Raw genomic sequence first — 23,438 nt, 5'->3', positions numbered from 1 at the left:
CAGAGTCTTACTCTGTTGCCAGGCTGGAGTGCCATGGTGAGATATCCACTCACTGCAATCTCTGACTCCCTGGTTCAAGTGATTCTCCTGCCTCAGCCTCCTAAGTAGCTGAGATTACAGGCATGCGCCACCACGCCCAGCTAATTTTTGTATTTTTAGTAGACACAGGATTTCACCATGTTGGCCAGGATGGTCTTCATCTCCTGACCTTGTGATCCACCTGCTTCAATTTCCCAAAGTGTTGGGATTACAGGTGTGAGCCACTTTGCCTCGCCACAAATGCTTTATTTAAAGGAGCATCTCAATTCCCATGTGATGGGCAAAAAATAAAAACGGAGCAGATTGTGACACACCATTCCCATCAACCAAGTGGTCAAACCCAACATCCAAAACCCAGAGGGCAGTGAAGCTCAGCGCAACTTCCGGGCCTCTGGCTATGACTCCAACAGGGTGAGCACGTTGCCCTCGCGCAAGGGGACATTTATATTGCTGATGAGGGAGTGGCTTGTGTCGTCCATAAGTTCCAGGTGCACCCGCGTGCACTGTCCTGAGAGCCAGCCCTGCTCGGGACCTTGGTGACCCTGGCCAGCTTGATAGTCTGCACACGGCTGGTGTCCATGATGGCAGTGCAATGGAGGTCTAGTGGAGAGAGAGAAATCTTTTAAAATGTCTACAGTGATGCAAATCCAAGAAAAATGGCAGATAAATGACTTCTGAATATTTTTTTTCCCTCCATAAAAGCAAAGAGAACACTGGCAAACTTGTCAGAATTGATTTTTTCAGAACTCTGGAAATAAACCATAGACTTACAGCAATCCAAAAAGTGTTATTTCAAGAAAGAAATGGCTTTCTTAACCTCAGTAAGAATAGAAGGCTTTGTGACATTCTAACTTGCCCTATCCTCATCTTTTCTCCCCACCTCTGTAATAGCCTTATAAACTAACAGCCATCATCATAGTGAAAGCCAGTATCCTGGAAGCCACCGGAGGGGGCAGAACCAAACTGGAGCTACTTCAATTCTCAATCTGCAGAGAGTTGTCACAATGTGAACTGTCTGAGAGTCCCCTGGAAGACCCAATTTATAATAACACCTTTATCTGACCTGACTTGGAACATGACCAGTGCAAACAGCTCTTTCCCCAGGAGCATTTATCAAAAAAGTGAGCAGAGGCAACTGTTTAACATCATGGATACCTGAGATGGTTGGTAATAGTTGACACAACAACAGACTAACCAGAAAGCTGAAAGGGAAAGCTGGGAAATAAGATATCCATAGGGGACTTCGAATAGCTCTGACATATTTTTGTGAATCTAGAAGGCTACATGCATATGAAGGCCTTTGCACATTCCTATGGCTGTGTGCATCCTGAAGATCTGAAAAGGCTGTAAGCTCTCACCTCTGGCCAGCCACTAGGCTCTGTACGAGCAGGAAGTGATGATCAAATCAAAGCTGTAAAATGTTTGGCTGAGAGCGGAAGGCATAATCCAAGATGTACTCAGTCACTTGGCAAAAATTAGGACATTTACAGTTGATAGACATCATTAATTGACTGCTAAGTTAGACATGACAAATAATACAGGTTTTATAAAATTAATTCAGAAAAGCTACTGACCAACCAATCAATGCAATCATCACAACAGACAGCAACAACAGTAAATCCTAGGGCTTTACTTTATATAACTTTATATTGTTTTAAATTATCAGGCTTAAAAATTATAAAACATGTATACAAAAAAGAAAATAAGGCTCATATTCAGGGAAAAGGAGTCAGGTGAACCATCCCAGAGAAAGCCCAAACTTTTTACTTCCTAGAGAAAGAATTTTAAATTAGTTATTTTCAAAATGTTCACAAAGAATAAAGAAATGGAAATTAGCTGGGCATGGTGGCACGTGCCTGTAATCCCAGCTACTCAGGAGGCTGAGACAGGAGAATTGCCTGAACCCAGGAGGCGGAGGTTGCGGTGAGCCGAGATCGCGCCATTGCACTCCAGCCTGGGTAACAAGAGCAAACTCCGTCTCAAAGAAAAGAAAAGAAATGGATAAGAATAATGTCTTACTAAAGGTTATACAAATAAAGAGATAGAAGCTATTAATAGCTTTTAATATCTATTAAAGTTGTTTTTAAAAGCACCAAATAGAAATTCTAGGGATGAGAAGTACAATAACTGAAACAAAATTTCACAGCAGATTTGAAGAGGCAGAAAAATCAATGAACTCAAATATATAAGATTACCTATCATAAGAAACAGAAAAATGAATATTTAAAAAAATGAACAGTCTTGGAGACTTGTAAGTGACCAAGTGTACCAACATATGCACAATATGAGGTTCAGAGAAAAGGAGAGTGAGAAAAAGGCAGAGAGACTCTGAGGAAGTAATGGCTGAAAACTCCATATTTATTAAAAACATTAATATGCACATAGAAGAAGCTCAATGAATTTCAAATAACAAAAACTGAAAGAAATTCGTACCAAGACACATGACAGTCAAACAGTTGAAAGCCAGGGTAGGGGTTGTGGGGAGCAGAAACAAAAACACTCAGCCAAGAATTCTATATCCACCATAAATAGCAGAGAAATCAAGACATTTCCACATACACAAAAACTAAGCAAATTTGTCACTAGCAGACTTGTTCTATATGAAATAATAAAGGAGTCCTTCAGGCTGAAATGAAAGAACATGGGGCAATAATCTGAATCCACATGAAGAAATGAGAAGTACCGGTAAAGGTAACTGTGTACTTAAATATAAATAGACAACAGAAACATTTTTGTAAATGCTTTTATCTTGGGTTAAAGTCAATTGCTTAAATAATGATTATAAATTTGTGTTGATGGACTTTACAAGGAATAGAAATTCAGCCACCCAGATTGGAAAGCAAGAAGTAAACCTATCTATTTGCAGATGACATGATCCTGCATATAGCCAATCATAAGGAATTAACTAAAAAATGATGAGAGTTAATAAGTTCAGCAAGTTTGCATGATAAAACAGTGAAAATACAAAATTAATTTATATTCCTATACACTGTTGTGAGAATAAAATTGATAAAATGATTAAATTTATGTCTTGTGAAAAAGAATAATGCATTCAATAATAAATTTAACAAAATAAAAGAGTTGTACATTATAAACTATATTACTAAAAAAATTAGAGGTACTAAGTAAATGAAAGATATTCTGTGTTTATAAGTTAGAAGACTTAGTATTGTTAAGATGGCAGTACTCCCCAACTTTATCTAAGGATTCAATGCAATTTGTGGTAAAATCACAGTTGCCTTTTTATAGAAATTGACAGGATAATTCCAAAATCTTGGGAATACAAAGGGCACAGAATAGCCTAAACAATTTAGGGGAAAAAACAAATTTGGATGATTCACTCCTCTAGATTTTTCAAATTTACTGTGAAGTTGCACAGTAATCAAGACAGTATGGTGCTGGCATAGAAGAGACATTGATGGAATATAATGGTGACTACAGAAACAAATTCACACGTTATGGCCAACTGATTTTCAAAAAGGTTTCCAAGACAATTCAATAGGGAAGGAATAGTCTTTTGATCAAATTGTGCTAGAACAAATAGAAACCTATATGGGAAAGGATGAAACTTGACCTGTACTTCACATCATATACAAAGATTGACTCAAAACGGACCATAGACCTAACTATTTGAGCCAAAAGTATTAACACTCGGAAGAAAATGGAAATGTAAATCTTCATGACTTTGGCTTAAGCAATAGATTTTTAGATATGACACCGAAATGCAAGCAAGAAAAGGACAAATAGATTGAATGTCATCAAAAGTTAGAATTGTGCTTCATAGGACATTATCAATACGTTAAAATAACAACCCACAACATGGGAGAAAATATTTGCAAATATACTTAACCTTTGAACAATGCAGGATTGGGGTACTGACTTACTGCACAGTCAAAAATCCACATGTATATTTTGGCTCCCTCAAAACTATTAATAACCTACTGTTGGCCAAAAGCCTTACTGATCACACAGTTAATTAGTGTATATTTAGTATGTTATATGTATTATATACCATATTCTTACAATAAAGTAGCTAGAGAAAAGAAAATGTTATTAAGAAAATCATAAGGAAGAGAAAATATATTTACCATTCATTAACTGTAACTGGGTTGTCATAAAGGTCTTCATCCTTGCTGTCATCTTCAAGTTGAGCAGGCTGAGGAGGGGGAGGAAGTGGAGGAGCTGGTTCATGGGTGGCTGAGGCAGTAGAAAATCTTTGTATAAGTGGATACATGCAGTTCAAACTCCATTTGTTTGAGGATCAACTGTAATAAAACTGGTGAGGATCAAGTATTCAAAATGTATAGAGAACCCTTACAATATAGCAACTAAAAGAAAAATAACATCATTAATGACTGGGCAAGTATTTGAATAAACATTTTTTTCACAGAAAGTACACATAGCCAATAGCCACTTGAAGACATTCTTAACATTATTAGTGATTAGAAACATGTAAATAATGTAAATTGAAACTACACTGAGATGCCTTTCAACCCATTAGGATGGATGTAACATAAAACATAGATAATGATATGTGGTAGAGAAATCAGAACCTTTACATAATCCTGGTGCAAATGTAAAATAGTACATACGATTTAAAAAAAAAAACAGTTTGCAGTTTCTCAATAAAGCTAAATATAGAGTTTTTATGTGACACAGTATTCCAATTCTATTTATTTACCACAGAGAGATAAAAATATATGTCTACACAAATACTTGTACACAAATGTTTATAGCAGCATTGTTCATAATAGCCCAAAAAAGAAAACAACCAAATATCTATCAACTGATGTATGAGGAAAAAATGTGGTGTACACATACAGTAGAATATTATTCAGGCATAAAATGAAGTACTGATGAATGTTACAACATGGATGAACCTTAAATTTATTTTGTTAAGTGAAAGAAGCCAGACACAAAAGATTACATATTATATGATTTGGTTTATATGAAATGTCGGATTAGGCAAACCTACAGAGACAGAAAGTAGATAAGTGTTTGTCGGAGGCTGGGAGATGTTCTGGGGAGTGACTGCTGCTAATGGGTAGGGAGTTCCTTTGTGGTTAACAAAAATATTCAGCAACATGTTGTTACTTTCGAAAGAGAATATGTGAGAGGACTATTGGTGAATAGCTTGTGTACACCCCAGCCAGAATTTGGCAAAGGACCTTAACAAGTATCTAACTCTGAAAGGAATATGGAAGCTTACTTTCTTTTATATTTTGCTTGGAATCGATACACCAGGTAGATGATTCCCTTAAAGCCTATCTGGAGTCACTATTTATGGACTGCCCGAGTCACCAGTTCCCTCTCATTTTGAGCTCTTTATTTTTTTCCTCAGAATCGGAAACTTGGAATTTGTTTGTTTGATAGTTTGGCTGTTTCTGCGCTCAGCTAAATTTTGTACAGTGTGTTCTGGATACTATTTGAAGAGTGAGAAAATGGAAAAATAAATTCTCCAGTACATTTTAGCATTTTCAGAGGAAGAAAAATAATTTAGCAAATATAACCAATGACTAAATTTCCTAAAACAAAATATGACACATACATATATGTGTCAGAATGTTTTAGGCTGCAGGTAACAAAATATCCTGGCTGAAACTGCTCTAGCAGTAAATCAAATTAATTATTATGTCCAAACAACAAAAATAAAAGAGGTAAAGCAGGTTCTAAGGATGACACCAATAGTGGTATTATAACATCATTAAGGACCCCAGTTTCTTTTGGTGTCTTCAGCTCAGGTTTTATCCTAAACTTGGATTCTCTCATGGTTGCAAGACATCTGCTAATAGCATTTTTTTTTCATTCATTCTAAGTCAATTTAAGTTAAATATCCGCCACTTTCCCACTCAAATCAACAATAATTGCCAGAAAACTATGTGCTTATTGATTTAGACAAATACGGCTTTTCTCCTAAGCCTGAGGTCACCTTATCCTGAGTCGTGTGTGTGTGTGTGTGTGTGTGTGTGTGTGTGTGTGTGTGTGTGTGTGTGTTTTAATCTAAAGGAGAAAAGGGAAAATTTGGATAGGTGAGCAAAAGTCCCTTGCAGGGATGTCTCGGGAATCCTGAGTTATGTGTTTCATGGGTAGCTGAGCTTCCTGGGCTGTGGGTAGCTAACTTCATGGGAAGCTCACATGTTAACTTATTAGAGTAGTGCTTTCAACTGGCTTCTTGAAAGATCTTCCCAATATCCCTCAACGAAAGTACACCACAGGAATAGGGTTTTCTTTGTATCACAAAGGCATTGAACTGTGGACTACATCAGAAATCTCCAGCATTTGCTATAGTAGTATCAGGGGAGAGTGCAGTGAAAACCAGACTCCTGCTGAGAGGTGCATATCATATGTGCATACCTGGAAAGCCTTGCCCCTCAGAAGTTAATGGGAAGCAAAATGTGACCAGGTTTTGAATTATGGAACAGATACTTAAAAGGAAATAATTTGCAACATGGATCCAAACTCTTTGTTTTTTCCCTTGGTTATTCTGTATAAAATAACAAAGAAGAGTACGCTTTGTGTTATGTATCATACAGTAAAAGTTTTATGTCTTGCAAGCGGTGTTAACTTCCCCCCTTCTTTTGTAATTCAGTTTTTTAAAAAATCAATTGGTTTGGGCTATCTGTAGCGATAGAATGAAATATTATTGTTTTGAAAAAATCCGTACTCTCAAATCAGTTTCTGAGACAAAAAACACATACATGCAGAAGTTGGCTTTATGTGGTAGCTTATCTGTTCTTTATTTATTTTGGAAACAGCCTTTTGAATTCAGTTCCAGTAAAACTAGTTATTAGTAATTTCTTAAAACTGGTTTAAGCTTCAGCCAAAGCAGCAATTTAAAAATCCCTCTAATCCACCCCCACATCAAAGCTATTTTGTGGAAGTGGTTTGTGTTTACTGTGACACACTGAAAGTGTTCCACAAGAGATGAAACTCCAAAAAGAAGGCATCCTGTAATTTAATGGAAGGAGATACTCATTCAGGTGTTGAAGAACACAGTCTAGTCTCCTCTTGTTCCTTCAATTGAACCCTCTACCCAGCTAATTATATTTAAAAAACACATTCAGAACTGAAATCCATGGAACCTGCTGCTTTCCATTTCTATATTGCAAATTGTATTTTTGTTTAACATAGAATTGTCCCATCCGTGTCACAAGCAACATCTCTTATTGGCTCTTAAAAATTTACATTACCTTTTCCCTGCATCTTGCGTGATAATATATGTAATAATATTACATATTATTTAATTTTATAGCTGCCTAAATCAGCTAAAATGTCTCCTATAATTGGAGAATCGGAATATTTGTATGTAAATGTGTATATATACATGTATGTACCCACAGACATACATATAAAATCTCGCACATGAAAAATTAAGAGGGGACATGAAATACATATGAAGAAATTATAAATTTAAATAACAATGAAAGCCTCCCTGTACATACTAAAACAGATAAATCTTGAAAACTTGCTATATGAAAGACACCAGTCATGGAGGACCACATATTCTATGATTCCATTTATATAAAATATTCAGAATAGGCAAATACATAGAAACAGAAAGTGTATTAGTTGTATCTTAGAGCTGAGGGAATAGGGAAATTGTAGGATGATGACTAAGGATTGTGGGATTTCTTTTTGGGCGTAATGAAAATGTTCTAGATTTGATTGTGGTAAAGTTTGTACAAATCTGTGACTATATTAAAAGTCACCAAACTACACACTTTTTAATGGATAAACTGCATCATATAAAAACTGTATCTAAATGAAGCTCTTCACAAAAGTTTCTAGCTCTATTTCTTGAAATACTTAGATTTCTGTTTACTAATGAGATTTTTCTCATTTTTTAATAAACACAGTGCTTCACAGAGTTATTTCATTTTATGAATATCTTCTTGTGATATAATTCTTTAGAGCTAAGTGAAGGTAAAAGCTGGGGTCATTTAAAATGTTTTAATCTCTGCAAGACCCATAGTAGTAATTGGATTTTCATAAGAACCAGCATACACACTCCACATGCACAAACACCAACCACATTCCATAAAGAAGCAGTCAAAAACTCCTGTTAGCTAATCTCTGACTTGCAGAATTATTTAAATCACTACAAAAAGTCTCTCTGAGAGGAGTTTCCTTTGCTGTAAATGTCACGGGGCATCCCTGAATGGGAGGAATTTATAAACACATGAAAAGCTGCAGCCTTGTCCGCATAACACAAGCAGTCCTTGGATAGGTTACAGCCTATGGTTTTATTTTGTCTGCTTTTAGACAAATTGTTTAATCAGAATTGAAACAGTTTGAAAATTACTATTGAAGTTATTGCCCATTTTCAGTTGGATGATTCATTGTCTAGGTTTTGCTCTTCTATCTCTCGTTCCAAAGGCTCTTCCCTCTTTATTGAGGCTGATTCTGACTGGGTTACAGTTAAACTTGTATATATAATGCGGGTACCACAAGAAGCCTTTGCTAATATCTAGTGTCTTCAAAGTGCTTTAACATTTTAAAAATTGTTTTTTTATATTCAAAGATGGTCTGGAGTTGTTTCCCAAGAAAAGAGTGAGCAATGGTAGAAATAGAGAATGCAAGTTAGGTTGGCCTTCCTTTTTTTTTTTTTTTTTTTTTTTTTTTTTTTTTTTTTTTTTTTTTTTAATCATTTGAAATGAATATATTGTCAATGTAAATGTCCACAGAAGTCAACAAATAACATATTTGTGTGAGTTGATTGGGGGTAAAAAAATGGTGAATTGCAGAGTATTTATCTGTTCTGAAAGAATGAAACCCATGTGGAACCAGCCATATGCTACCATGGAAGATGTCACCTGAATTTTTGACTTTCAAACGATGCTGAGAAAAGATTTTTGAAATAAGAATAATGTTAAATATTAAGAGCTAGCCTATCTAAAACAGTGGCCAGCATTTTATAGTTACAAATAATTTATAACACATAGTTAGTAAAAATGATAATGTTATCAGTTTAAATGAAATATGTGAATACCTTTTTGAAAATCCAATTAACAGTGAATAGAACGTAAAACTTTAAAAATTTAGTAAAGAAATTAATTAGAACTAAAATTATTTAGAGCTTTAAAAAATTAAACCCTTTAAAGAAATTTTAAATGTTTTTGAAGGCCAAAACGAATAATTTCTGTGGGTGAGATTTCATCTTCACAGGCCAATGCTGCAGTGACTTCTCTAAAGACAGGCTCAGTAGCTAACCAGTAGAAGTTTCAACTTTGGTAAAATGCACCCTTAGTTACCATGCAACTTCTAGAGACATCCTCAAGCAACTTGGGAAATGTGAAAATCTGGCTCTTTCATTGTTGATATGAGAAGAGGCAGATTCAAAGGAAAAAGAATATGTCAGGGAAAAGTTGTTTTTAAAAAAGCAATATAATCTTTGCTCTGGATTCTCAAGAAAAATGCTATAGGAGTTCTTTGGACTAATGACTTTACCTGAGCTTCTTGTTCAAGCAAAGGTAGAAAAATCTAATTAAAAATTTTAAATCCATATTTCTTTGTAATCTAACACAGTAGATAAGAAAGCTGAAACTTAAGTCATATAGCTATTGAGTGGGAAAGCTAAGATTCAAACTGTAGTTTTCTGCTCCCAGAACTGTTTTCTTCTCATCTTAAAATCTCAGTCAGTTGATCCATGAATATTGGCAGTTTAAAGCAGCAAGTACAGAATTTGCTGTCAACTTGTCTTTCCCTGTGATCCTAACCTCTCAGAGCCTTGCTTTCCTTTTTTATAAAAGCCAGACTTTTGTATTGGATAATTTTAAGGGTCTCTCCCAGGCCTTTATCATAAAGGAATAATTATCCAGAATACTGATACAAAGGAGTTAAATTTCAGAATGACTAGTGCTTTTCATCACAGCTGGTGTAAATTGCTTTAAGGATTTAAGAAACACTTTCAAGTAATGAAGCAATTTAGACAGCTTAAATCTACGTTTAGCTACGTTTATCTACTGAGGATGCACTTTCTGTGGGAAACTGAGCACTACAAAAATTCCTGTAGGAAGATTTTATCCAAACTTATGTGACCTGAACAAGATAGTGACATTTCAAGGGAATGCTGAATAACAATGTTTTGCTCTTGATGAATAGATGTAACACTTAGAGAGAGATTAGTACTGTGAGCCACAGAGGTTGTACAAAAGAAAATTTGCAAGGTTGGAGCCTGGAGTTTCTATAATATGTTTGTTCCTGGCTCAAATTTTGCTGTCTTTGTGAACTGATCACTTCCAATGGAAGATCAGCTGCCACAGCAACTCAAACGAACTTAGTTGAAAAACATCTCTGATTCCCAGTTGGTGTGTGTGCTGTGATTCAAAATTAAAAAGAAAATAAAGGAACATTTCTCCTCCAAAATTTCATTACGAAACTTGATATAAAGAAATTTGTAGTCAGCAAAGCCTAAGTGGTTTATAAGAGAATTTAAACAAGTTCTAATAGGAAAACTGGTGGCATCAAACTGGCTAAAAATGATCTTTTGCGGTGTTCCTGCACTTTCAAGTTAAATAGCATGATAAGGCATACTCCCTATGAATGCAAAGTTCAGATCAGTGTTAAGTTATTTAAATATATGCAAAAGTTTACTGAATGTTGAACTTAATATTTTTAAAAATTTACATCAACTTTTTTCTTCTGACAGATCTTGTTTAATAGGTGGAAAATAATTCAACTCAATGCTTATCATTGTACATAAAGCAAGATTACATTTACTCAAACAGTCTACTATGGAAGATAGTCCAATCTGCCTTCACTAGACCCCAAAGAGAATGATGGGGCTAAACCCCTGGTGCCTTGTCCTTGGGGGTTAGTTCCATCATTATCTCTAGCTTTACATCTAACACATCCCTAATATTTCCACTTGGAAAATTTAATTTTTCTGGGTGCAAGTATATACGCTAACTCATCCATTAGTTTTTTTTTTTTTTAGTCTCTTATCTTTTCGTAAGTTTATGAACCTGAACTTAAAAAGAAGGGACAGTTTTGCCATTTTTAGCTGCCACGCAAAACCAAACCAGAAAGGCATTTCCTTTTAACAATTCACTCCAATGAAGATACCGTAGCAGAAAAAACACTGTCTAACTTGTAAAGAGTTTTGATGGGCCTGGAGGGCTTGTACCATTGCTGCTCGAATCCTCAGCCTGTAATGGCTTTTTCTTCCATTCCTCAGTCCTGGGACTGTGTGATAACTTGCTTAGATTCTTCTTATGGAATCTGCCTTTACATGGTAACAACTTGGCAATATTTGTACAGCAACTGGAAGAAAGGTCTTTGCTGGGATATACAAAGAGACAGAATGTGTGTGGATCACTGATTAGACAAGGCGAATATGGGCATAATAGAAGAGGAATGGAATAGAACTCAACATAAGTCAAAGAAACTCATTTGACCTGTCTTTATACTGCAGTAGAAAATAGTTTGCAGATTGAGATTTCATGGTAAAATACAGAAAAATAATTCTATTTAAATTGTAGTTACAGTGTGGCTGTTGACTTCCTATAATGGCATTGAAAAAATGTAAAATGCCCTCATGTTTCCATGCTGTGGAAAGTTTGATAGTTCTAATATTTCTTGAATTCCTCATGGACGTTTCCATAGAAACAAAAGATACATTTAGTAGGTGAATTAAAAACACCTCATTTTTAATCAGCTGGTACCACAGAAAAAAAAAATGACAACATATTTACAAAAGGAAGCCTTTTAAAAGGAATTTAGCATAAACATGAAATATGAAAAATTCCATTATTAGCAGAAATAGTACTGCTTGCAGACATTACTGGCATTTATATTAAGTATTTAATATTTAACAAATCACATTCATTACTTAATTTCTAGTCAGAAGTCTCAAGCTAATCATTTCATTTTTTTTTGTCCTTTGCGCTTTCCTGAAGTATAAATTCAGATTTGAGAAAGTGAGTCTGCTCTTTCTTTTACATAATCATTTCTCTTTCTGTCATGTTTGCTGAAAGTGTACAAATATCTCTGTATAATGCAGAACTCAGTCAAATTTCATCTAATAAAGCTATTAAATTCTAAAACTTAAGAGCACACAAACAAAAATCTCTAAAGGAACGTGGGACTATACAAGCTTTTATTCAGAGCTAAGCTTTGTGATTTTGGGAAAACTTTTAAAGACAGTTCTGAAACTTTTCTGTAACTTCTTTTCACAGTGCAGAAAACATGGTCAAGTTCGCAATGGGTAGTTTCCAGATGTGTCATTACATCAAGTAAATCTTATGCTAGTGTTGATTAGATTACCTTAGAGGCATTCATATTATACTTACGTAGTCAATAGGAATTCAAAGATTGTCCTTCTAGAGATAGTTTAAAATTCCAACTATTTTCACAAAGTTTTGATTGTATAAATTTGTAACATGGGCATTTGAAGAAATTTAGTTTTTTTCATTTATTTATAACTGCTTATTTTTGCACACACACTGTTAAAGTTCTTTCTAAATAAGCTGGATCCTTCGGAAACCAATAAGCGGTATTCTGGGAAGAGGAAAACCAAAGTGGCATTGTTTGCTAAAATCTCTCCAAATCCTTATATTAAAACATGCTTGACTGATAAGTAACAAAACTAAAAACCTCATAATGTCATTTATAAATAATACAAGTGAAAGGGTTTTCAAAACTTCCAAAATATTGTGGATGCAACAAGTGTCAATATTCACAAAACCTTCATGGTAGTAAAATGAGGAAAGTAACGCGGTGTCAGATGGACCTGAAAATACTCAGAACAGAGAAATCTGAAGGAACCAGTGGGGACTCAGGCAGGCCAACATGTGTCTGAGTCAAAACAGCTGAGACTGAGAGGGCTTTCGGCATCTCCAGGAAAGGGCCAAGAAAAGAGCCTGTGAGTTCACAGCAGTCCACGGACTTTCAAAACTTACCTTCCAGGACTCCCTGCCAGGACAGGGCTTCAAATTGAAGAGAAACAGGTGGGATGGAATCAATATTGAGCAGGACGAGGACAAAAACGGATAAAGAAGGTCTAGATCAAAGTCCAGAGGAGAACACAGCCAGTGAGCTTTCATATTTTCGAACACTGTGCACATATGACAGAAGCCCAGGCTCAGTGAAGTTAGAAGTCATCCAAAATCCCTGTACTGGGCATGTATCCAAAGGAAAGGAAATCAGTATATCAAAAAGACACACCTCCCTATTTATTACAGCAGTAGTCACAATACCTCCATATTTATTGAGGCACTAGTCACAATCAAGATATAGAATCAACTTAGGGATCTGACAACAGATGAATGGATAAAGAAAATGTGATGTATATTAAGATACACAATGGAATACTATTCAGCCTTAAAAAATGAAATTCTGTCATTCATTGTAACATGAATAGAACTGAGGGACATTATGTTAAGTGAAATAAGTTAGGAACAGAGAGTTAAACCCTGCGTGTTCTTACTCATATGTGGAAGCTAAATAACATTAATTTCACAGAAGAAATAAGTTAGAACAGAGAATACTAGAGGCTAGAAAGGGAAAGGAAAGGAGATAAGGGAGAGATTTGCTAAAGAATTAAAAAATTACAGCTAGATAAGAGAAATAAGTTATATAGTTTTATAGCACTGATGGATGACTACAGTTAACAATAATACATAGTTTCAAATAGCTAGAAGAATATAGACTGTTCCCCACAAGGAAATGATAAATGTTTGAGATGATGGATATGCTAATTATCCTGGTCTGATCACCATACATTATATGTATCACAACATCATTCTGTATCCCAAAATATGCACTACTTATTGTGTGTCAATTACCAAAAAAAAAATTAAAAAATGATACTCTGAGTTATGCCTCCTTCCAAAGGTTCAGGACAACACGTTCATGTCATGGAAAATTATTTTGAGGTTAAACGCCATATAAAGTTATCATAAGAGAAAAAGGTATTAAGATGTAAAACATATTCCCTACAGATGATAAAACATACCAGATACATTTGTCCAGCAGATTATAAGTGGAACATACTGTTCAGTAATGAGTAAAAAGACATTAAGGAGACATATGAGGTATGACTACATAATACACATCACAATTTTTCTATATTTTCTTGATTGTCTCAAGTCATCAGTGAAGGGGATGCATGCTTAGACTATATATATATATATATGATATAACCACAGATAGATGAAGAAGAGATTGGAGGATGCACATGCAAAATGTTTTGTTTTTCCTTAGGAATTTGATTGATGGCTGCAATGTTAGTATATTATACTAAAATGGTTCTGAGTATAATATAGAAAACACACATGAGTAATTATTAGATATATTACTATTGTCTGCATTCAAGTAAACCATATTTCACATTACAGATATATCTAAAAGGAGACACAGATGTGAGATACAAGAGGCAGAATTAAATCCTATAGCCTGTGTTTTAAATAGAAATATTAGAGCTGGGTGTGGTGGCTCATACCTGTAATACGAACACTTTGGGAGGTTTATGGGGGAGGACTACTTGAGGCCAGGAGTTTGAGGCTGGCCTGGGAAACATAGCGAGACTCTGTCTCTACAAAAAAATTTAAAAATTAGCCAGGCACAGAGTCATGCACCTGTAGTCCTAGCTTCTTGGGAGGCTGATAGGGTAGGATTGCTTGAGCCCAGGAGTTCAAGGCTGCAGGTAGATATGACTGAAGCTCTGCACTCCAGCTTGTGTGACAGAAGGAGATCCCATCTCAAAAAAAGAAGAAAATTGAAAAAAATATATAGAAATATTAAGTGAACTCAAGATGTATTTTAAATTTAATATTTGAGTATAGGTAATGTATATTAATTATATATCTTTACAAGTATATTACAATAGCACATCTTTATCTTCCTATATAATGCATACCTATGGTTTGTGTGTGTGTGTGTGTGTGTGTGTGTGTGTGTGTGTGTGTGTGTGTGTGTATACATACAGGTATATATCACATAGGAAGATATATGTGTGTGTATATATATTATATATACACACATATATATTTTATATATATTATATATACACATACACATACCACAGATATGTATTATATACAAATATAAAAATATGTACTATATATCCTGAAAGAGATCTGAAACCTCAACCAACCCAGTGGCACTGAGCATCTTAAGAGTACAGATTGTGTTTTTTGGAATACCATTTTCTGCTGCAAGAAATGAAGAATTCTTGGGGAAATGGCTGATTCCAGTTTTAACACAAGAAAAATGTACAAAATGAATGATAAAGCTATATAAAACTACTATAGCGATGTCAAATGAACTTAGGAGCCAATTTTTAGGGGTTCCCACTGGCCAAAGATGAGATCATTTGAATTTTAAAAAGAATAATAATTGTAACAGATTAAAATCTTTTAAATAGATTTCCATCTGTGTGTGTGTGTTCACACAAATACATTTGTTTTGGAAGATGATAGAATCTCAATTAGTTATTTTAAAAATTGACAAACAGAGAGAATCAAACATTTATTCTGTCTCTTGCATGGAAAATTTACCACTAGTCAACCAAGTAGGTGAAGAAAAGCTATCTATCCCTCCTAATGAAAAAGAGCAATAAAGTTGGAATGTCACCACTTTGCAATTCCCAGTGGATTACTGGATCCAGATTTCAAGCATCGAAAGGAACTAAAATCATTAAATAGACCTTAAGACATTATGCACTTTCTGTGATACCATCTATCATCTTTTAAGTCGAGCTTAATTCACATGCTTAAAATTCACCTTTTAGAGAATAACGTTTACTGGTATTTAGTGTATTCATAAAGCTGTGAACCTTCATCTCATTCCAGAGCATTTTCACCCCTCAAGAGAAACCTGCTTTTCATTAGCAGTCCCTCTCAGTCCCACTCCTTAACCTAAGTAAACATGAATCTATATTTTGCTTCTAGAGATTTTCCTATTCTGGATATTTTATTTATTTGGAAACACAAAATTTTGTGGCCTTGGTGACTGCCTGCTTTCACTTAGCATAATTTATCCATGTTGTAGCATGGATCAGTGGCTTCATTATTTGTGGCTGAACGTATTCTGCTGTATGGATATGTCACTTTTGTGTGTTTAACCATTCATCAGTTGATAGATATTTGGACTTTTTTCACTTTTTTGAATATTATGAATAATGCTGCTACAACATGTTCATATATATGGATGTACATTTGGATATAACGTTTTCAATTTTCTTGAGTATATGTCTAGAAGTGAAATAATGGAATCATACAGAAACTCTGTATTTAACTTTATTGAGGAGCTGCAAAACTGTTTTCCAAAATGACCACCTATAATCAATCTTACCAAAGAAATTGAACCTGATTCTGATCAAGTCCCTTGATACATCTGCCAATTTGCAAGAAATGCCGAGGACAAGGGAACGTGTTGATCTGCACCATGACTGGGCAGTCATCAAGATCCCAACTGAGAAAATAGATTGGCTCAATTACTGACATACTTCAATAGGTAAATTATAAGGAAATGAAAGGGCCAGGGGAAGTATCTGAAGATCAAAAGAGATTTTAGAAGGCATATCAAGCTTTGTATTGTTTTACTTTTTATATGTTTTGAAACAGAGTCTTTCTCTGTCACTCAGGCTGGAGTGCAGCGGCACAATCTCGACTCACTGAAATCTTCGCCTCCAGGGTTCAAGCGATTCTCCTGCCTCAGCCTCCCATGTAGCTGGGATTACAGGCATGGACCACCACACTTGGCTGTTTTTTGTTTTTTTGTTTGTTTGTTTGTTTTGTTTTTTGCAGTAGAGACAGAGTTTCACCATGTTGGCCAGGCTGGTCTTGAGCTCCTGAACTCTAGTGATTCACCTGCCTCTGCCTCCCCAAATGCTGGGATTACAGGTGTGAGCCACCGTGCCAGGCCAGAAGGCATATCAAGCTTTAAAGGGGTATGAGTAGATTAGAGTGTGTTGAGATGAAAAAAAAAAAAAAAAAAAAAAAGCACATTTAAATAAACCGATATAGTCTCTGCAAAGTACTGGTTCTTAGTAAAATTTGTCCAAATAAATTTCACAAAATCATGATGATTTAAGTTTTATTCAGGTTTCACTATACATTATATTTTAGTGTTGTTTGAGTTGCTTACTTGAAACTGTCTGATACCATGTTTTTATTTTCTTATTAGTTATATTTGCATATATTTTCATGTAACCTCAAAGTAACTACTTTCAAGACCCGATTTTTTTAAGAATAGTTTTAGGTTCACAGCAAAATTGAGAGTAAAGTACCAAGCAAGATTTTCCATGTATCACCTTCCTTCACCACTGCACAGTTTCCCCAACTATCAACATCCCCCACCAGAGTGGCACATTTGTTACGATTGAGAAACGTGTATTAATATATCATTGTCACCCAAAGTCCATAATTTACATTAGGATTCATTCTTGGTGTTGCACATTTTATGGGTTTTGATAAATGTATAATGACATGTATCCACCATTATAATATCATACAGAGTATTTTCACTGCCCAGAATATCCTTTTTGCTTAACCCATCTCTGGTGACCACTGGTCTTCTTACTGGCTCTATAGTTTTGCCTTTTCCAGGATATCATATAGTATATAGTCTTTTCAGGTCAGCTTTCTTCACTTATTAATATATATCTAAGATTCTAACCTGTCTATGGCTCATTGCCCGTAAGAAACCAGTTCATAAATCCAATCCTTTATGTCTGTATCCCTTTGCACTCACAAACAATAACACGAAATAATTTTTGGTTAAAAAAATTCTTGCCTGAGAGACATTCTCTCCATCCTCAAGTCACAAATAATGATGGAATATCAGTATCAACTTGAATTAAAAACATGGAAAAGTTTTAGGTGATTATTGTGATTTCTGAAAAAGGAATTCCATTCATCTATGGATATTTTGAAATCATTAGGGAAAATAATTAATAATAACAGTACTGTAATTAAGTGTCTTGCATGGAAATACTTTTAGAATTTCCAGATTTAAAAGTCTGACTCTGACTAGGGAAAAACTTATTTTCCCTCTGAAAAGGACACTACTGAATCTTTCTGTCTCATTCTACGCTTTAAACCTCTCCTGCCCTCTCTAAGCTGGTTAAGGGAGAGCAGTTGGGAAAAGGAGAGCAGATTCATCATACTTTGGGCACTACAGCTTATAAGCCCTGTAATTTAGATAAAATCAAAGAGCACCTTCCCTAACTAAAGTGATTAGAAAGAGCAGAATGTTGTCATTTTCAAACAAGATATGTGATCAGAACTGGCTCTGTGACAAGAGGCTGAAAGTTTCTGAATTAGGGGATGGTACACACACTATTGGGACAGAAAATTCTGTTTCCTCTTTTGATCACTTTGGTACACACTGACAGTCAGTAAAAGTGGAAGAACAGAGATGCTGATTAGCAATGCACAGTCAAGTGCATTGGTGGTTCAGTGCCCTCAGGGACACCTTCGTTTCTAGAGAATTTACAAATTTCAGAAATAAACTTTCTGAATGACCATTACAGGATGAGAGAAGAAAGAAGGACCCTGGCTATTGCAAAGAGGAAACTGCTCCAGTGTAGTGACATTAATATTACCATCTTGGGGTCCCCTACAGGCATCACTAACATAGACTTTGGGCTAAATTCTACAGTCGTTTTGCTTCTAAGTTCCCTAGCATCTCTAGTGGCAGCTATTATGCACCACCTGCAGTCCCTAGCTGTGTGCAGTATATTTGCATTAGTGATTGCCCTGACTATTCACCCTTTTGCTTATCTACATCCTCTCAACAAAAGTGCAGTGACTTCTCACTCTGGTTTTAGTGTAATTCCCTACCATTACATTCAATCCTCTGATAACTTTGGCCAATGAACCGACACAGAAGTGATGGTGCACTGCTTCTCTCTCCAGTTCTCAAGCACTGGCTTGCTTCTATATTCCCACTTATTCTTCTGCCACTGCTAAGAGAAAGGCCTTGTACCAGGTGAATGATGAGACACACGGAGCAGAGACCCAAGTCAACCCACAGACACATGACCAGTCCTAGCCAATACCAACACTGCATAACACTGATTAGATGAACCCTACATATGCATGAGGAATAAAGGTTTACTGCTAAATGCCCCATAAGTCTGGGGTGGTTTGTTGCATAACAGTAACTGACTGATACATCACCTTTTCTCAAGCTAGCAGGCCTTGATTCAAGATGCTCCTTCTGTGTAGAATGCTCCTATGTAATCTCGCTTACCTTATTGAACATAATGTTCTCCAGAATCATACAGGTTATCACAAATGACAGGATTACCTTATTTCTTATGGCTAGATAGTATTCCATAATGAATATATACCATATTTTCTCTATGCATTTATCCACTGATGGACACTTAGGTTGATTCTATACCCTGGTATTGTGAATAATGTGGAAATAAACATAGGAGTACAGATTTCTCTTTAACAAACTGATTTCATTTTCTCTGTGTATGTACCTGTAGTGGGATTGCTAGATCATATGATAGTTTTATTTTTAATTTTTTGAGTATCCTCGTATTCTTTTCCATAATGGCTGTTCTAATTGAAACATTTTAAAAGGCATATTCCACACGAATTAAAAATTTATCACAAGTAATCTTTGTATTAGAAGTTCATCAGAATAGCTTCTTATTTTTTTTCCTTCTAACTATAACATTCTAGACTTTGCAAATGAAGTTTTTTTTTTTTTTTTTTAACTTCCAATACCTGATCTGTTACATAGAGTATATGGGATTTTTGACTGCAGGTTGGTATGACTTCTGAAATAAAGATGAGAGAGAGCATCATAGAATAATAAATCAAGAAAAAAATCACCTTGTCTAAATTATGCAATGCCCTTGATTAATTTGTTCCTAATCTCTTTTCTACTTAAGGGCCTTTGGACATGCAATTTTATTATTTTTTAACAATTAAAAATAATTTAAATATTATCAAATATCCAGCCAGTGTTCAAATTTCCAATTGTCTTTTGAATGTCACCATAAAATTTATTTTGTTTTTTAAGATTATTTGAATCTAGAGCTAAATAAGTTCCATGGGTTGTGATTCTTTTAACTATCTTTTTCTTTGCAATCTATTTGTTTAAGAAACTAGATTTATCCTGTAGAGCAGTTGTCCCCAGACTTTTTACACAGGGGGCCAGTTCACTGTCTCTCAGACCGTTGGAGGGCCGCCACATACTGTGCTCCTCTCACTGACCACCAATGAAAGAGGTGCCCCTTCCTGAAGTGCGGTGGGGGGCTGGATAAATGACCTCAGGGGGCCGCATGCGGCCCACGGGCCATAGTTTGGGGATGCCTGATGTAGAGGTTCCCATACTGTAGATTTGGCTGATTGCATCCCTATCCTGTCCTTTAATATTTTCTTCTGTCCCCTGTATTTTTTGTAAATTGCCATTTGAATCTATATTTACAGTGACTTTTTTAGCAAGAATACTTCATAGGAGACCTCTGATGTCTGGTTGTCTCCATTTGTGCTATTAGCAGACATTTCTGCTCAATGTCAATATCCATTAATTAGCAGTTGCCAAGTAATATTCCAATTCTATCATTTCTTCTTGACTTATGAGCTGACAAGTTTAAAAAAATCAATGAATTGAAGCACATCACATGTGTTTAACTCAGTGAGTTCACAATGATACGAAACATATTTAGTTGGTCACTTTTGGAGTATTCAATATTTTGAAAACCGATAAAAATATTTATGGAATTTTTATTGCAATTCACCTAAACTCTAACCCTGAATAGCTATTATGTAGTAATTATTATTTTTTATTCAGCTTAAATTTCACTCTTTCTAAGGGGTTTTCTTCTTCTTTCCACCCCCAGTCTAAATTTTATTTTTATGTCAGACTGATTGACAACATTTTCATCTGTCCTTTAACACTACTTATTGCAGTTGGTTAACTGGGTAGTGATCTTGTTTAAGAATTGTCTCCTCCAGTAAACTCTTAAGTCTATGTAACCAAATAATTTGTTTTCAACTCTTCCCCAGTATCTGGTATAGTTCCTTAAAATATGTGTTAAATAAATAAATACAGAAATAGAGCATTCATTATTAAGCCCAATGGCTAAGCTGAAGGTCTTCAGCAAAATCAAACAGAGAACAAAATTAGTTGTGTAATAAAATTATTTTAAGATTCTTTGAAGCTCACTAAGATTTCTACTAGTGTTGTCACCTCACTCTGCTAGTATTTGCTTTTTGTTTTTGTTTTTGCATTCTACACAATTTTTATGTAACCAAAGGGCAAAATGACTTAATCCCCACTTGCTAATACTTAGTAAGTGCTGATTTCATTCTCAGTAGATTCAGTTGGGTTTAGTTGGCTAATCCCAGGGGATGGATGTACTATACTATTCTGAAAAGTTTGCCTTTAGATGATTACTTCCAGAATTGGAAAATATCTGACTCTACTATAGCCTCCATAAACTCCCAATTTTACCAACGTAATCATATGACAGCTTGACTTAGAGATGATATATTGATAGTCTGACAAAATTTAAGAGGGAAATAATCATATTTCTCTGTTCTTGAATCCCATATCACACATTGAAATATGTAGGGAAAAGCCAGTCAGAATACAATCATACTCGTGTGTTTACTAATATGGGCTGCAAGGGACCCTCCCGAAATGTCTCCTGTGGAGTGTAACTAAGTTACACTAGATGACATTTGTAAATTTATTTGAGTGCATATCTCTCTTTAATTCAATTGATTATTCCTAGAAATGTAGGCTATTCATATCTTTTTTAAACTGATGAGGTTATTCACCAATAAGTCATAAAATCAACTGAGGGACACAGAATTTTTTTTAATATCAATTAAGATAGTTGAGATATCTGAATATACTTAAAGTTCCAAGTGTATGTACATACCTATGTACATATACAAGGGTGTATGAATGCATGAATTTAACCTTGTTGGGAGAAATAGCATTTTTATTCATCTGTCATGTAATGGAAACTATTCTTCAGATAGATGTTAATTACACCTATACAGTTAGTATCTCCCACCTCACCACTCCTTTATGTTTCTATCAAATACATTTGAGTTTTAGAGAATAAAAAGACATGATGATTTTGCTATTATAAAATACAGTTTTTGAAATCGACAACCCATAGCCATGTTGTCAATGGTGTTGAACCCACTTGCAAAAGGGTGAAATTTGATTGTTCAAAATTTATCTACATAGTAGTATCCCTTTGTAATCATCGTCAGTCCAGGTAACCAAAGCCTAAGTTTTATTCAGTGCATCTTACTCCCTTGGGCTCAGGGAATAATCACCACTGAGCCAATCAGCAAGTTCAGGGCTTCCATTCAAAGACTGTGGAGAGTGACATATTCTTTCTTACTACAAGTGAAACAACAAGTTTACAAACCCAATTCCTGTTAAAAAAATCATCTTACTCTCATGAACACAGCCAACCTCAAGATGAAGCTACCATTGTGAATGGCAGCACAGACAGCCAAGCACTCCAAGACCTTGTCCAACTGCCTCCGTTACCCACTGAACTACTACTGTAGTTCTGGGATGCCAGTTTTAGGCAATCTTCAGATATTCACCTTTTTTCCCTGGGAGTATCAGCCTCTATCTAAACAGAGCTGTGGTGTTCCATTAGCATCGATGGATTTTCGTGTTTTCAACTTGCTGCATCTCCTTAGTTTCTTTATTTAGATGATCTCCATATTAATGTTGCATCTTCATATTACATAGGCACTTTGGACCACTATCAGTATACAATTTCTAACCCTATCCTTTTCTCAATAACTATTCATAATTATAATTTTATAGCCTCACAGTATCACAGTAAATCAATAACAGTTCATTAATGTTATAGTCCAATTATTGAGCAAGTCCGCTGGCAGCTGTTAGCATAAATTACAATAAATATGAGAGCCAGAAATATTGATCCTCTCTCCAGAGGCACTATATTAATGGTGATCACCCTGATTGGTCTCTAATCATCAGGTGCATGTAGCCTGCAGATCCTAACAGTCTATTCTGGGCTGTTTTTATGGTAAGACATACCTTGAAACTTATGTCTGTACAAAAGCCTCTTTCCATTTTTCCCGCTGTTTGTCTTAGCACAGCACTGGATTAACCTTAAAGTTGACTGCTATCAAGTTTATTCATTTCTCTAAGTCAGTCTCTGAGTATGCATAATCAACAGGTTAGTTTTCTCCACTCAACAGCTGCCCTTCAACTATCTTTAGGAACAGATACATTTCTTAAGATACTGGTGGTGAAGCAGAATTTCATATGGCTTATCCAATTTTGCCATTAGCTTATATAAGTTGAGTTACTGCAGCTGTGAAAATATTAGGGCCCAACCATCTAGCTTAGGGAATGAATTTACCAGAGAGAGAATTGGGTTTATTGGAGAAATAAAACCTCCTACAATATAAGGACTCAGGCCAACT

General features: G+C 35.3%; 1 pseudogene; it reads right to left on the bottom strand.

Annotated features, from left to right (window-relative positions):
* Nucleotides 1-410: 410 nt before the first annotated feature.
* Nucleotides 411-619, bottom strand: LOC104651222 (small ribosomal subunit protein eS28-like; annotated as a pseudogene).
* Nucleotides 620-23,438: the final 22,819 nt, after the last annotated feature.

The sequence above is a fragment of the Saimiri boliviensis genome, chromosome 8 (genome assembly GCF_048565385.1).
Source record: "Saimiri boliviensis isolate mSaiBol1 chromosome 8, mSaiBol1.pri, whole genome shotgun sequence".
Lineage (NCBI taxonomy): Eukaryota > Metazoa > Chordata > Mammalia > Primates > Cebidae > Saimiri > Saimiri boliviensis.
This window is presented reverse-complemented; position numbering and strand designations above follow the sequence as displayed.